Source organism: Chenopodium album, chromosome 15, assembly GCF_948465745.1.
Source record: "Chenopodium album chromosome 15, dcCheAlbu1.1, whole genome shotgun sequence".
Classification (NCBI taxonomy): domain Eukaryota; kingdom Viridiplantae; phylum Streptophyta; class Magnoliopsida; order Caryophyllales; family Amaranthaceae; genus Chenopodium; species Chenopodium album.
The window spans coordinates 51800917-51816514 of record NC_137848.1 but is presented as its reverse complement, the minus strand read 5'-3'; positions in this window follow the sequence as shown (position 1 = coordinate 51816514).

Genomic DNA, 15598 nt, shown 5'->3' with positions numbered 1-15598 from the left:
GTCTTTTGGTCCACCTCCATCTCAGGAGGTGGGGAAGGGGTCTTCGGTGGAGATTGTGGTGGTGGTGGGGGAACCCTCGGCAATTCGCCGCCTTCTCCAGGCTCTCTGATGCTGATGTCGGCTGGCCTCGGCCCCATTTGGAAGTCATGAGGACCGATGATGGCCATCCGTCTCCTCCTTTTCTGAAGGGGCTGTTCGTCCATATCCGATTCTTCGGAGTCTTCCTGGATCTGATCTTCAGGACGAGCAGGGGATTTTCCTTCTCTATGTCTTTTGCTCCCTTCAGACTGCAAAAAACATGGGGGGCAGGAAGAGCGTGAGTAAAAAAAAAAAAAAAAAAAAAAAAAAAAAAAAAAGAAAAGAAGAAAAGAGATTTCAAAGCAAAAAAGTTAAGTGTAACTCACCGAGGTCTCCAGCAAAGCCTCGTCCTCTTCTTCAGCCGCCCTCGCTGCCGCTTTTTCTTCAGCAGCCCTGGAGGACCCTTCTCCTCCTTCACAAGCTTCAATAGCCCGTGCAACCTCCTCGGCTGTACGGGCGGCTTCAAGCTCCTCAGCTAGCAGTTGAAGCCAAGGATCTCTCTTCTTCCACCAAGGCTTCTGCCTCTGATAGAGGGCAACAGCCTCGATTTGGAGATGATGCGGATCTAGATGGACCTCCCTATGCTTTGAATCGGTGATAGCAGGGGCCCGATCGATAATAAGTCTCTCTTGGTTGACGCCGAGACGATTGTAGTCGATGCCGACGTTTGTCTCGTTCCGCTCTGAGCATAAGAAAAGAACAAAGGTCAGTTCAACAAAAGAAAAATGCTGGATCGGCTCAGCAGGAAAGTGCAAAAACAAAATTCTTGCTAAGAATAGATAATAAAGGCCTCGGCCCCAGCCGAAGAAACTTACCATCCCTGAACTTTCGGCTGAGGCCGACAGCTGCTAACATGTGCTCTTGGAAAATATAGTGGTTATCCGGGAGCCAAGTCTCCGGGATATACTTCATTCGGCCTCCAGCACCCCCAGGGTTCAGCATTCGGCCGAAGATATTTTGCTGGTTAAGGTGCAGATCTGGGCCTCTATCTTCGGGAGGACCCAGGCTTCCCATTTCAGGGTCAGGCTCAGATAGATACCTGGGAGCGCTGAAGACGTAAGGATGGGCAGGATCTGTGGGCGCCCTAACCCAGATCCATTGACCCCTCCATTCCTTATCTGAGGAATCATTCGGCCACATGGTTAAATACTGAGGCCGAGACTCAATTCGGTACCACCCAGAACCATGATTACCGTGCCCACTTTGAATGTTTGGCATTAGCCGATGAAGCTTTTTGAAGCAGTGGAGGTTCGGTACATATCTGAAAAACTTGCAGACCCACAAGTACGTCATCACCCTTCGGATGCTGACGGGAGTTAGCTGGCACAGGGAGACCCTGTAGTGGATCAGCAAGTCTCGGACAAATGTGTCCAGAGGAAACCTCAGCCCATACTGAAGCTGTCTTGTGTACACCCCCACATACCCCGGGGGTGGACGATGGATTCTATCAGACGCAACGGGCATTCTGCACCAATACCCATCAGCTTCCATTATACCGTAGTGCAGCTCTATTTGTTCAGCAAACCGATACACCTCGGCGTGCTGTACCCACCAATGGTAGGGACGGTTCTTTATCATGGCTGAAGCTACTTCGGCGTCCTGCCACTCCTGAAATCCAGGAAGGACATCCCAAAGTTGAGCGGGAACTACCTCGTCCTGCCCAGAGATGCTCGGCTCCTCCGTTCCTTCAGGAGGCGCCGACGAAATTGGGGTCGCCCTAATCCCTTCAGCAGGGTCAGACCCCACTCCCTGTCCGTTCCAGGTCCCAATCCTATTCCTGGGATCGGGGAACTGCCTTGCTCTTCTTGGAGCACGGGCTCTACCTCTAACTCCTCTCGCCATTGTCGGTTTTTCGAAGAAAAAGTCGAAAGAAAAGGGGGAAGGAGTTCAAATTCGAAAAAAATCAAACAAAAATCAGAGGAAATTACCTTTATCTGAAGCGGAATTCGCCGATCTACAAGTTCGGAATAATGAATTTCGGCTTCTAAGCTTATTTCTCGGGGATTCAGCGAAGTTTTGATACGGATTCAGGGATTCTTTTGCGGGGTTCAATCTCGTGTGGGTGAAGAAATGAGGAAAGAGTGCGTCCCTTTTTGGTTTTATTTCCAGAAAATGGGAATTTTAGGGGTTCACGCTTAAATTTGCTCTTAAATTCCCCATTAAGTAACCGTTAAACACGTTTGCCCTTAATTAATGGTTAACTACCCATTATCCGTCCAACTTCCACAAATTATCCACCCAGCAGCCGTTATCTCACTAATGGCAGTTTAAATTTAAATCTTTTTGGATTAATTAAATCATTTACTTCCCTCCTTTTTTCTGGTTAATTAAACCCGACCCGTCATTCTTCCAAATCGGGTCTGGGGGGCAAGTTGTTCGGGTCCAATTTAGTCCAATTGGGCCAAGTCATTAAATGATCCAATTAAAAGCCCAAGGTCAAGGTTCAACTCTCCAAATAATGCTAAAGTCAAGATCAGTCCACAAGGCAAGTCAATTGGGCCCAAGCCCACTTCTCCCATATATGCCAAGGTATAAAAGCCATCAATATTACATTTATAAACACACACAAAGCCTCAAGCAATTAATTTTCTTGCATAGCTTTCTCTCTCTACGCACTGTACTAACTTTAGCATCGGAGGGGCCTTCCTCGGCAACACCCCCGAGGCTAGTTTACGTGTGTTCGCTGTGCAGGAAACCCTCGGTCCATTATCACTTGGATCGAGCCCAGTCTTCACCACCTCATTGGACCTTCGGCAAGGTCCCATTGTTTTTACCCGAAACACGAGCTTAACAAATAGACATGCAGCAATTAAAAAATAATAATAATAATAATAATAATAATAATTTACAACGATTAAACATTTTCTTTTCACGCAGTCATACTTAATATCAAATCATTGCAAATAAAAAGAAAAGAAGACAGTAATAAAAACGAAGACCATCCTCATAGAGATTATTGAGGAGGTTGTACAATCGGTATGATGTCTGTTCTGATTGGGAATCGGAAAACTGTCTAACAGTGGCAGCAATGCGAGTGCTGTTAGACTCTGAGGCAATTGCCAATCTGTTCTGATTGGGGATCGGAAAACTGTCTTACAGCGGCAGCAATGCTGGTGCTGTTAGACGCTGCAGCCGTAGCACGTAGTTGTTTCAAATCTTTAACCATTTTACCTTCTACAACCTTTAAGCACTCCCTGATCTTCCTAACCTCATCGAGCTCGTTTGGAAGGCATTTGCCTCGCCGTAATAACTCAGCATTATGCTTATCTAAGAATTGATTTGATAACGAAAATTTTTCCACTGCATCGTTTATTTCGTCTAAATTCTCCGCCTGTAATATCTCAAAAATAGAACTAGTTCCAGAAAAATAAATACTGTATAAGAATTGCCTATTTGGGCAGCTTGTACTACGCTGCGCCTGAGCTGCAACATGTACATTATTATTATGACTGCTTATTACCACAATTAGTATTACTACTAACAACCCTACCATCTTCTTGCTTTGTTTTTTTGCCCCCATTTTTTTTTTTATTTTTCTACTGATTTCTAAACTACATTACACCTTATCAATATACGAAGTATATATATAAGGATTTCTTTATTCACTTATTGACTCATTCTCTCGCCTTAATTAATTTGATTGTTTGTTTATTTTTTATTAAGTCCAACGGTTTTACGTGCTTTCCATTTAGTGTTTTTTATAGTTATTTTAACAAGATTTTTATAAATTAATTCATTCTTTCATAATTAATTTTTTACTCCGTAATTCTTTAATCCTTATTTATTAAGTTAATTATTGTGTCGCGGAACATAAAAAGCATAAACAAACCATCAATTACTTAATTTGTAAACATTAAAAAAAAAAAAAAAACCAAACTCCTTAATTCCTGACTTCCACCATATCATATATAAATTAGTGTGTAGCCCGGACGTTGCACCGGTTGCTACTTTATTTAGACCTTGTGATTATCAATTATATACATTTATTTTCATGTTTGTAACATAGCTTATGATTGGCTTAGATGGTTAAGTAACTATCTTTCTTATAAAAGATTGTGACCTTATACTACTTCCGTTACATATTATTTGCAACGATTAGACATTTTTCCTCTCTACTTTATTTCAAATCGTTGTAAATAATATGTACGGAGATGGTATTTCAAATCCACAACTTGTCAATAGATGCATTGATTTGATAGGACAACGCAATGCTTTAACCATGAGTAATACAACCCTTTTATGTATGTCTAGCAAACTTGACAATTCATGAGAAAACGTCTAACCTTAATTTTGTGTTAAATTTGGACCTATGTCAACTGATAAGCCTGATATTCATCGATCATTCATGCAATAACTTTGTAATGAAATCAATTTACATGGGAATAATACTAATTAATGTTATGAAATATATTTGTGGATGTCCATTATATCCTTGTATCATTCCAGAACTTTCTAGATTTTAGGGTTATTATTCTCCAAGCAAACTCTATCAATTATATATATATATATATATATATATATATATATATATATATATACCTCCATCATATGAAATACAAGTAGAATACTGATTAATTCTCTCTCGAGTTTCTCCTTGTTTCACAACACGTTATCAGCACCAGACTCTACCCGATTGAATTAGGTTAATCTACTATGAGAATCAGGTTCGTTTTAAATGAGTATTATACTATTATCACATGTTTAGCATCATGGATACAATTATGTGAAGTTATATATCGTTTGATTTGGTTTGCAAAATATTTCAATAGCATGAATCTTTTTACTTAGTATATGAATTTGTAATGAATTGTTAATTAATTATTGATCACCAAAGCTCTAACACAATCAATTAAGATTAGAACTAAACCACAGTCGAACGTAAATATACGGCCATGTTAACTGTCACCAAGGAGTTCTTGCAGTAGACCTTTGTTTTAATTTGACTATATTGACGAAGGAAATTAAATCTATTCTAGCTTCATATTATTTTCCGCGAAGGAAATTAAGTTGTTGCGTGCTCCATCCCTTATATTTGCCCTATTGATTAATGAAGCCGCTCAAGATATGGAAATAGTATGCAATTATCCTCTTGCAATTTATATATTTTCTGTAGAATTATCCTCTTGCATTTTATATATTTTCTGTATAATTATCCTCTTGCAATTTATATATCTTCTGTACATCATGATTAATTTTTATCCTATATTAATAAGAAAAGGTCAATTATAAAGCATTGATTTCCCACAATGGAAGGTTGATGTGGAATCTGAAATTGGAAGTGCATTCGACAGAGTTTTATAAATTGGTTGTATTATTATTATAATGGATTTTTATTGCTAACTAAGTATACAAGGTGAAGGAATTTGTTTGGTGTGGCGATCAAAAGTCATAACAAAAAATTTTAGGGATCTGGTCGAGCCGAATTATATTTGACAGAGTCAAACCATAACTCTACGCAATCAATCCAAATGTAATTAAAGGTACGCATATACTATACTATATTATTTTATTATTGATTTATATACAATTAGCATGAATATTTTGAATAATAATTACTCCCCACAATTCATATTAGACTAAACAAGTACAATACAAATACAACTACAAGTCTATTATTTTTGTGCCCTGCGGATTGTTGTAATTATATATTGTTTTTGTTCACTTTGAATCAATGCCATTGATGCTCTTACATGTCTTACGAATGAAGTATATGTTTCACATATAGTCTTAGAACTCACTTGATGGCTCTTTGATAATTACCTTACATTCATGATAAATCATACTTTGTACTATGTATTTGGTTTGTTTCATCAATTATTTACGTATGATATCACATATTGATATTATGTGAGCATTACTTTAAATTATCTAATTAAAATATAATGATAAACAAAATGTGTCATAAATTGTATTATGTCTTTAGATCTAACTTTCTTAGTAACTTGACATCTATTATACATGATGGTTGTAATTATGCATGAGTCATTATATATACAATTCTATTAATTCCTCTTATGAGTGAGATTACTAATATATGCATGATGCCATATATTTAATATAATTGACTATGTGGAAATTTTCTAGTTGACCTCAAATTAAATTATGATAATACAAGTATACAACCCCATTGGCTTCAAATGCAATGTTGAATAGTTTAAAAACAAAATTATGGAAAAATCCATTTTTTGTTAATCATATCAGAAAAGGATTTGATTGATGAATTACAGTTTGCGATTATAGTAATAAGGATGATATGATATACATATGAAATGGTAAAGGCAAGTAGTGTAATACTATTAACTTGCAAACTAATACTCTATAAATGCGTACTCCTTATCAATTTTAGGACTTGAAATCCATATTTTGGTCTTAAACACTTAGAAATATTAATTTGTGTATGATTGATTTTGTTTATATACCTATATACATGAAGTTGAATTGGATTATAAGAATAATAAATAAATTGAACATGAAATACTTACACATATATATGAACCTGAAATTCCTTAAATTTATAAAGGTTTAAAACCCTAAAAATGATATAAAGATACGTATATGACCTAGAAAATTCTATTAGTTTCTAATAAAGTATGTTGCTAAAAAGCATCCACAATACTAATGGGTCTATATATAGACACAATTCCATGAGAAAGAATATACAAAAGGTTTGAATGTATTTTAGATATTGAACTCTAAGTGAGTATTGAAGATACATAAATTACTATATTTACTCACTCCATAAGTGAATGAGAGTTCATGTGATTAAAAGGAAGCATATTTTCATTATGTTTTCGTAATTACAAATCATTGAAAAGCTCAATTAGAATTGCAAAGATGATTACATATTAACTATTGGACCAAGAAATAATGTTTTAAAGTTTATAAATTGCAATATGACATTGTGAGAAACTTTACATAATCAACGTTTTATTATGCCTATAAATATAAGGGGTTTTCGTTTTCTTTAAGATGAATGTAATTGGGCATGAGGAACATGATAAGTGTTCTATAAGTATAATTTTATATAAGCATGTTTTTGCTAAAAGGAACACGTTACTTGATACATGACATTGCCAAAAGAATTTATGGCTTAAAAGTTGCAAGGATTTTAAAGGTTGTTGGATTGATTCATTCCATACCCCCATATGCAAGGATTAGGGGGAGATTATATGTAATCCTTGCATATAAATAATAAAATATATTGATGGTCAGTTTGATACATACAATCACTTAAATATCAACGATTTATTTAATAGAAGTGGCCACATGTTAATTAAATATTTTGAAATGATACCATCCTGAAGATGGATACAAACAAATGACATTAATCATATACTAGTTGTAAATGCTCTAATTTAAAATTGATGTCCTAGAAGTACAACATCAATTGTTGATGAACCTATAGCATGCCTGAAGCATGGTAAATCAATAGGTTCTAAAGATAATTAAGTATCTTTGAAAAGGAAATGAGTCACTATTGACAATGACAAATTTGAGAAAGTGGTAAATCTCATTACATTTCTAGAAGAAATTACTTTTAGTAAAGTTCATATCTTTCATGATTATATAAAAGACTCCAGAAGAGTATGAAATATCCAAAAAGATTAACATGTATCAAGTTTATAGTTTAAACTCCAGCAAGTTTATAGTTTAAACTCCAGCAAGTTTATAGTTTAAACTCCAGCAGAGTATGAGTAATTATTGGATAAAATATTAATTGATTGTCTTGCTAATTGTATAAAGAAAGACATGTTGGTGTTATAATATCACATCATATTTCATGGCCATGCTTAAAGTAAGTTTAATAAAGTAATCACTAGTGTTAGAAAACTGACCAGAGTTCAAATTTAGAGAAGTGACTGGATGTGATAATTAAATTAGGCCATCTGGGTTCAATAATTACCCGTTATGGAAACCTGAAGTTTCGTTTGATACTATGATGACGCTCTCTCAATGTTAGATATATGAAATGAATTGAATGGCAAGACATAACATTGAGATTGAGCTATATATATTTGGATTGTGATTCATACTAATTTGTATTGATGAAAATTTCAAGAGTTAATAGGTTATAAAAAAGAGTAATGAGTGACCAGAAGTTCACCAAAATAACGTATATATTATTGTAAACTATCAGAGGACCAGAAGCTCACAAAATACATTATTTAAAGCTTTAAAGATCCAGAAGATCACTAACTAGTAGAATTACAAGCAAGTGATCTATGCTTGTATAACAATTCTTTTGATTGGGGCTATTATATGTCAGCACATAAGAAATTGGAAAAGAATGGAAAACGTACAACTGCACAACACATGTCTCCCCATTGACATTGTTTTCCAGAAGATATTATGAAAAGGGTAATATATAATAAATACACCTGCAATGTAAAATTAACGAAGAAATGATTTTTCATTGAAGTTGTTCTCCAGAAGAGATGTAACTTGTTTAATACAAATCTTATGAGAAATAATTTTTGATTGTGATCCTCCTAATGAAGTGAATTTTATTGATGCAAATTTGTCTACTAAGTTGGTATATAATAAGACGCCCCTATAAATGAGATATTTTACAAACTTAGGGGGAGAAGAACGAATTAGCAAAAGTTGAAAAAAATTAATTAAAATAAATAAATAATAAATATGATCCCTATAATGGTAGTTTGAAAAGTTATTTGCCAACTTTTGTATATATATTATCAAGATATGTTGCACATTTATGATTTGATTTGTATTCAGTTATGACTCATGTTGTATAGCGTTGAAGATACATTTTGGCCATATTAACTATGTGTATACATTGAGATAGAATCTTGCCAATTATACTTGAATCACTACACCTGAAGTGTAGGTTGTATGATCGGTTCCAAAAATAAAATAAAAAAAAATAAAAATATGTCTAATAGATATGATATTTGGCAAGATAGTGCAGTTGACACTAATAGTGTAATAGTATATAAATACCATAGTGTATGAAATACCCTAAAAGTGGTATAGATATCTGAATTATTATAATAGATGACCTATGATGTAAGAAAAGTTATGATGGTACTAATGAGAAATGTATTCAGATATCATAGTAAAATAGCATGTGGAATGTAAGTTAAAGGAATTTTATGATACCGGTACACAATGGAACCGATGAATAATATGCATATGCATAATGGAATGGACTAATGAGTAAGGGATCTGAAATATATGTATATTTTGATGTCGACATAATGATAATGATCATAAGTTTATCATGGACCCGAAGTCCAATGAAATATGGATTTTTAAATCCACACTGTACAGTGTCTTGCATCATTTTGAGTCTTATGTTCATGTGCATGTGAGTCATCATAGGTTAATGGTTTATTGCATATGTAGGAAGTTAGATGCATTACTCATTGTACATTTTGTTTAATATGTTATCATGTTTTCTATATCTCATATTGCATGGATTAATTTCTTACAATGACTGTGGTGTATGTGAATGTTCATTCAAAGCATAGTAAGACATATTTACAACTTTGATGAAAAATTAGAAAGAGATATTTATATTCCCATGGGCTTATAATTGTAATAAAATTATTGATGACACTTATTTAATTGCACGTTATGAATTATGTAAGAAGAGTTCTTGAAGAACTTATATACGACGTATTTAAATATCCAGCCCTACAAAGTTTATCTCTTGAATAATGCAATTACTATCAAACTCTTGAAAAGTCTATGTAACTACATCAGTGATATCTCAACCTGAAGTTTGAGCATATGAGAATTAATGAGATTTACTATTTGTATTTGCAAAAGACCTATCGTGTCAATTATGAAACGTCTAAAGAATATCAATGCAATACTTATGTGTGAAAATGTTTTCTTATGGTCCAGAAGAACCATGATTAGCGTATATAATTACATGTGTTATATTATAATTCATATGAGATTTAAAAATGACATTAATAATATCAAGTTTTGTCATCAAATTATTATTAATGAATTTTTGATCAAATAATGATCATCAATAACGACTTCCAGAAGAAATCATAACTGCATAAGCTTAACCTTTAAATCAACTGTTAAACAGAGATTTGAAATATTGATATTAGAGATAAACACATGTGTGGTGAAATGAAGACACTTCACATGTTAGCGTGAAGACTTGAAGATGCAATTTCAATTTAGGAGGATCGAAGATCATATCAACGAGTGATATTTTACTACATATTAGAAGAAATATGATAAGTGGTTTATTTGACCACTTATTGTGTTAATTTAAACCCGGTTTTGCATTCATTTCCCCTCTTTCTAACCCGTTTTGAATGAAAATGTTTTATCTCGGCCTAGCCCCTCCTTGATTTGTGTTTGTCCATGTTTTGCAGGTTTATTGATTCAGTTTGGCAAGCATTCGATGCATGGATTTTGTCTAAGGCAAGAAAATTAGAGAAAGGAGAGCCCGCTCCTGCTGGAGCGGGCATGCACCTCTCAGGAGCGGGCGCTCCAAACTTCCTGCAAACTTACTGCCAAGTGCACCCTGTGAGGAGCGGGCGCTCCAAACTTCCTGCAAACTTACTGCCAAGTGCACCCTGTGAGGAGCGGGCGTGCACCTGTGAGGTGCGGGCGCTCCTCCCCTAACTTTCAAAACTGCTTGTATTCTGAAGACAGCTGGAGAGGGCGTGCAGCAATCTGGAGCAGGCGCTCCTAGCCGTGGAGCGGGCGCTCCTCAGGTGGAGCGGGCGCTCCTTCGCTGGGAATCCGTTTTCTTTTGACGGATTTCCCTATGTGTTTCGGGGAGTATAAATACTTCCCCTTTAGTTCATTTGTGGGCGGAGACAGAAATAGCCTAGTTTTTAGAAACTCCTCTTAGTTTGAAACATTAATTTAGCTTAGTTTTCACCAAATTAATCATTGTAATAGTTGGTTTCAAGATTCATCCTCAAGAATTGGCACTTTGTATTCAACATTTCCAAGCTTCAATTAGTAATTTCCTTCTACTTTCCTCCATTCAATTTCTGATTTTATTTGTGCTTGCATGATATTTAAATCTTCTTAGTTTTTGATAATTAGTTATTGGATGATAGTTATTTCAATTGTTAATCACTTTTCCCCAATTATTGAAGAAGTTAGAACCCTAATACTTGTTTGCATGTTGATAAACATGAGTTGTGAGTAGTCTTCTTGCTAGGGGTTGGGTGAAGCTCAACCTTTTGGGTTAACTATGCAAATGTGGGAGAAGCATTGATGTTTGTATTGCAATTAAATAGATTATATGAGATTGCTTGTTAGTTCTTCATGATAGGATTAGCTACCCTTGACTTAGGAGCTTGATAGCATGATATGCTTAGTTTGACATGGGAATGTAAACTGAGTACGTCATTACTTATTGCAATTTGATTATGTATCATCTATTGCTAGACTAATGAGGAATCTAAGTTTAGTAGTGTGAGTTATTTTCTAATTGCGTGAGGTTGATTTTACATATTGTCCTTGCTATACCTTGTCTATTTTACTCCCCGTTTGCCTAATTGCCTTGGTTGAGTGGATCCCATTCCCTAGTGTCTTTAATCCACCGATTTAGAATCATAGTTCGTTTGTCTACTTGACGAACCCCCAATTGACCATAGACTTCGAATTAGCTTAAGTGTTAAGATCTTTAGCAACCATATCCCATTCCTTGTGGACCAAACTCTTACTTATCATTATGCTTGGTTTGTAGGGTGTTTGCTAATAAATGTGTTTGATTGAGTGTGGAATGTGCGACTGTTCTAACGCCCATCAATATACAATATATTGGATTCATTGTTGCGTCACTAGAAGATCTCAAGTTATGTATTCATCAGGGGGAGAAAATACGCGTTGCACTCTTTTTCCCTTGACCATGGTTTTGTCCCACATTGGGTCTTCCTGGTAAGGTTTTTAATGAGGCAGCATCTCGAGCGTATTACGAAGAATGTTGTACTCTTTTTCCTTCATTAGGTTTTTATCCCACAGGGTTTTTCCTAATAAGGTTTTAACGAGGCACAGTCTTCAACAATGAACATCCAAGGGGGAGTGTTATGAAATATATTTGTGGATGTCCATTATACCCTTGTATCATTCCAGAACTTTCTAGATTTTAGGGTTATTATTCTCCAAGCAAACCCTATCAATTACTGTACTATATATATGTATACCTCCATCATATGAGATACAAGTAGAATACTGATTAATTCTCTCCCAAGTTTCTCCTTGTTTCACAACAATTAATTTATTTTAAGGCCAGGGTTCGACCTTTTGGGGGTGCCGAAACCCTTAAAAGTGACATTCCCAAAACCCCCACTCCCTTGAAATCGGCACCTCCACTATTTGAAATAACCCCCACCCAGGGTTGGTGATTTGGCTAGATTAACATTTTAGTTGGGGGGATTGGGGTTGCAAAAGGGTTTTGAGGGTGGCTGGGTTACAAAAAGTTGGGTGGCTAGGGGTTGGGAGTGGAGGTGGGTGGGGGGGGGGGGGAGTGGGAAGGGGACAGTGGCCGGAGTCCGTGGAAGGAAGGAAAAGAGAAAGAATTCTTTTACTCCCTCCGTTCCACAATGATGTTTCTCTTTGGAATATTTGAGTTTTAAAAATTAAGAGAGAATATTCTAAATTTCTCTCAATCTATAAGAACAAATATAATCATGTAGAATCTAGTTTGATTCGTCTTGATGTGTACATTATTCATATATAATTTTTATAATTTTTGCTATTGTGAGATTAAAGATATTTGCGGTTAAAGATGGGTAAAAATTTACATCGATTTACGTAAACAGGAACATCATTATGGAACAGAGGTATTATTTTTTATTTTTTGTTGAATAAAAAAATTACATGATAACAAGTAACTGGCCTACTTGGCCTTATAAAATTGACAAACTTTTAAATAAATCAGATGTACAATAAATATTATACATCCGTTATAAAGTTACCCCTAAAATGAGCAAAAGTTACCCTAATACGAATAAAAATTATCCTGACATAAATAAAAGTTGCGAAGTATTTATGCTTTATTTAAGTATTTTTTTTAATTAGAGATTGAAAGACTTATTGATTTTTAATTTCCAGTAAATTATAATACATCAGTGACAACAATAAATTATTTTGGATTGTTTTTACTTTTATATTCGATACTAATATGTATTTATATATTTATGTAGATAAATAGGACATGATTTGTGTACAACTAAGATTTTAATAAGAAGCTCAAAAAGTCAAAACAGAATTACTACACGATTCCCACAATTGAAAAACGCTCTCTTCTCTCTCCTCTCCCCTCTAAAACACAACCCGTAAACCTAGGTGCTCACTGGAGATTCGGCGCTGCAGCCGTTTCTCCGGCGAGTTTTCCCCCCTTTTCACTTCTTCTTTCTTTGTGAGAGTCGTTGTTTGATCCTTCGCGCACTACTAAAATTTGGTCAAATTGCGACCGTTTTTCTACGACCGTCATTAAAACGGTCGCAATTTATGAAATTTGCGACCGTTTTCAAAGCGGTCGCAGATTTGCAACCGTTCTGCGACCGTCATTTAGCTACAAAATCGTCGCAATGGTATTTTAACTTTTTTTAAAAATAAAAAAAGCGTGTAAAATAATTCAAAATATAAATAACCCAGTTGCGACCGCTTTTAACGGTCGCAAAAGTCAATAATTGCGACCGATTATTTGCCGGTCGCAAATTTGCGACCGCTAAAAGCGGTCGAAAAAAGAACTTTTTTTTTAATTAAATAAGGGTATAAAAGGGTGGTCAGCTAACTTAACCCTAATTTTCTCTACTCACGCCGCTTCTCTCTTTTCTCTCTCCTCTTTCTATTCTCTCTGTTCTCACGCTTACTCTCTCTTCTCCTCTTTCCTTTCTCTCTCTTCTCTTTCCTTCTCTTCTGCTCCTCCTCTTTGATACTGCTAGCTCGTCTATCCTCCTCACCCTAATTTTCTTCTTTTCTTACGTTATTCACCGAGCAACAAACGAATTTTGCGATATTCATCGAGCTACAAACAATTTATGGTGTTAATGGTCAAATTCGACCATAAAAATTCCAGATCTGGAGTTTTCATGGTCAAATTTGACCATATAAACCCAAAGAGGAAGAAATATTGTAAAAGGTATGTTGTTTTTTCTTGAAATTTTGTTTGTTTTTATTTATTTTCGATTTTTGTGGGTTTAATTCGTTTTTTGTTCGATTTTTTGGTCGAATTCGGTGTAATTTATGCCCATGTAATTTTCTTTGCGATTTAATTTATATGGGTTTTATTTCATTCGATTTTATTTATGTGATTTTGATACTTGTTCAAATTTGAATGTGGGTATAATATTTGTGATATTATTTATGTGGGTTTAATTTTTTTGTTTGTTTTTGGTTTTTTTCAATTTATGTGGGTTTTAATTCTTTTTTTGTTCGATTTCTTGGCCGAATTTCTTGGATTTGATTTTTGGTCGATTTTTTGGTTGAATTGTTCTTCATTCTGGGTTTGGTGCTTTTTCATTAATTTTGGTTTTATTTTTGTTAAACGTATGTTGATTTTTTTTATTTTTTTTTGAAATACAAACGTATGTTGATATTTTAGGTTGAATTTTTCTTCATTTTTATCGGTTTGATTTTTGTTAATTTTCATTTTGAATTTGTCTATGATTTTTGGTAATTTTTTTGATTTTTTGTTTGATATTTGCGGTTTTTTGCTTGTAAAATTGATTTATTTTCTACTGGGTTTCATTTTATTAATTGATTTTTGTGGTTGCTGCTTGTAATTTGGATTTTGTGGTTTGTTTTTGCTTGAATTTGATTTATTTTTATTTTTTGTTTGCATTGATTTCTAGATTTTGGTTTCGTTTGTTTTAGATTTTTTTTTTATTTTTTTTTTCAAATTTTAGCGACCGCTTTAGGCCGTCGCAAATGATCATTTTTGCGACCGTTACTATACCAGTCGCAAATATTATACATTACGACCGTTAATGTAACGGTCGTTGAAAATAACGGAAACGGTCGCAAATAAATTGCGACCGTCAACCAGTCGCAATTTTGAGTTTTTGCGACCACGTGAATAACGACTACCACATTACGACCGTTGACGGTCGCAATCACTTTTTGCGACCGTTTTTGCTCTTTTTACGACCGTTAGAGACGGTCGCAATTTAGCCGAATTTTTGTAGTGGCGCGAGGAGAAGGCAGATCCAACCTTGGAAGGGCTTCAATTTTCAGGTATTATTCAAACAACGAGAAGTACGATTGTGTTAGTGTTACCGACGAAACAAGAAGTCAAGGCTAGCCTTAACGCCGCCGTTGAAAGGGTATCGGTAAAGATTACCCTGACGGTAAAGGTGAAGTTAGGGTTAGGATTTTCTCTTTTCCTGTGCCGAAGTTCGGTCGAGGTAGGGCGAGTTCTTGCGTTGGGCTACAAAGATCGGTTCGTTGTCTTAATTGTGTTTCAGGGTGAGGTATTTTGGTTCTGCTTTTCTTAGCTTCTTTAAGGTTTTCATAGGTTGCTTTGTGTTGGTTTGTTGTGGCTTTTGTAAGTGATGGCCTCTTTATT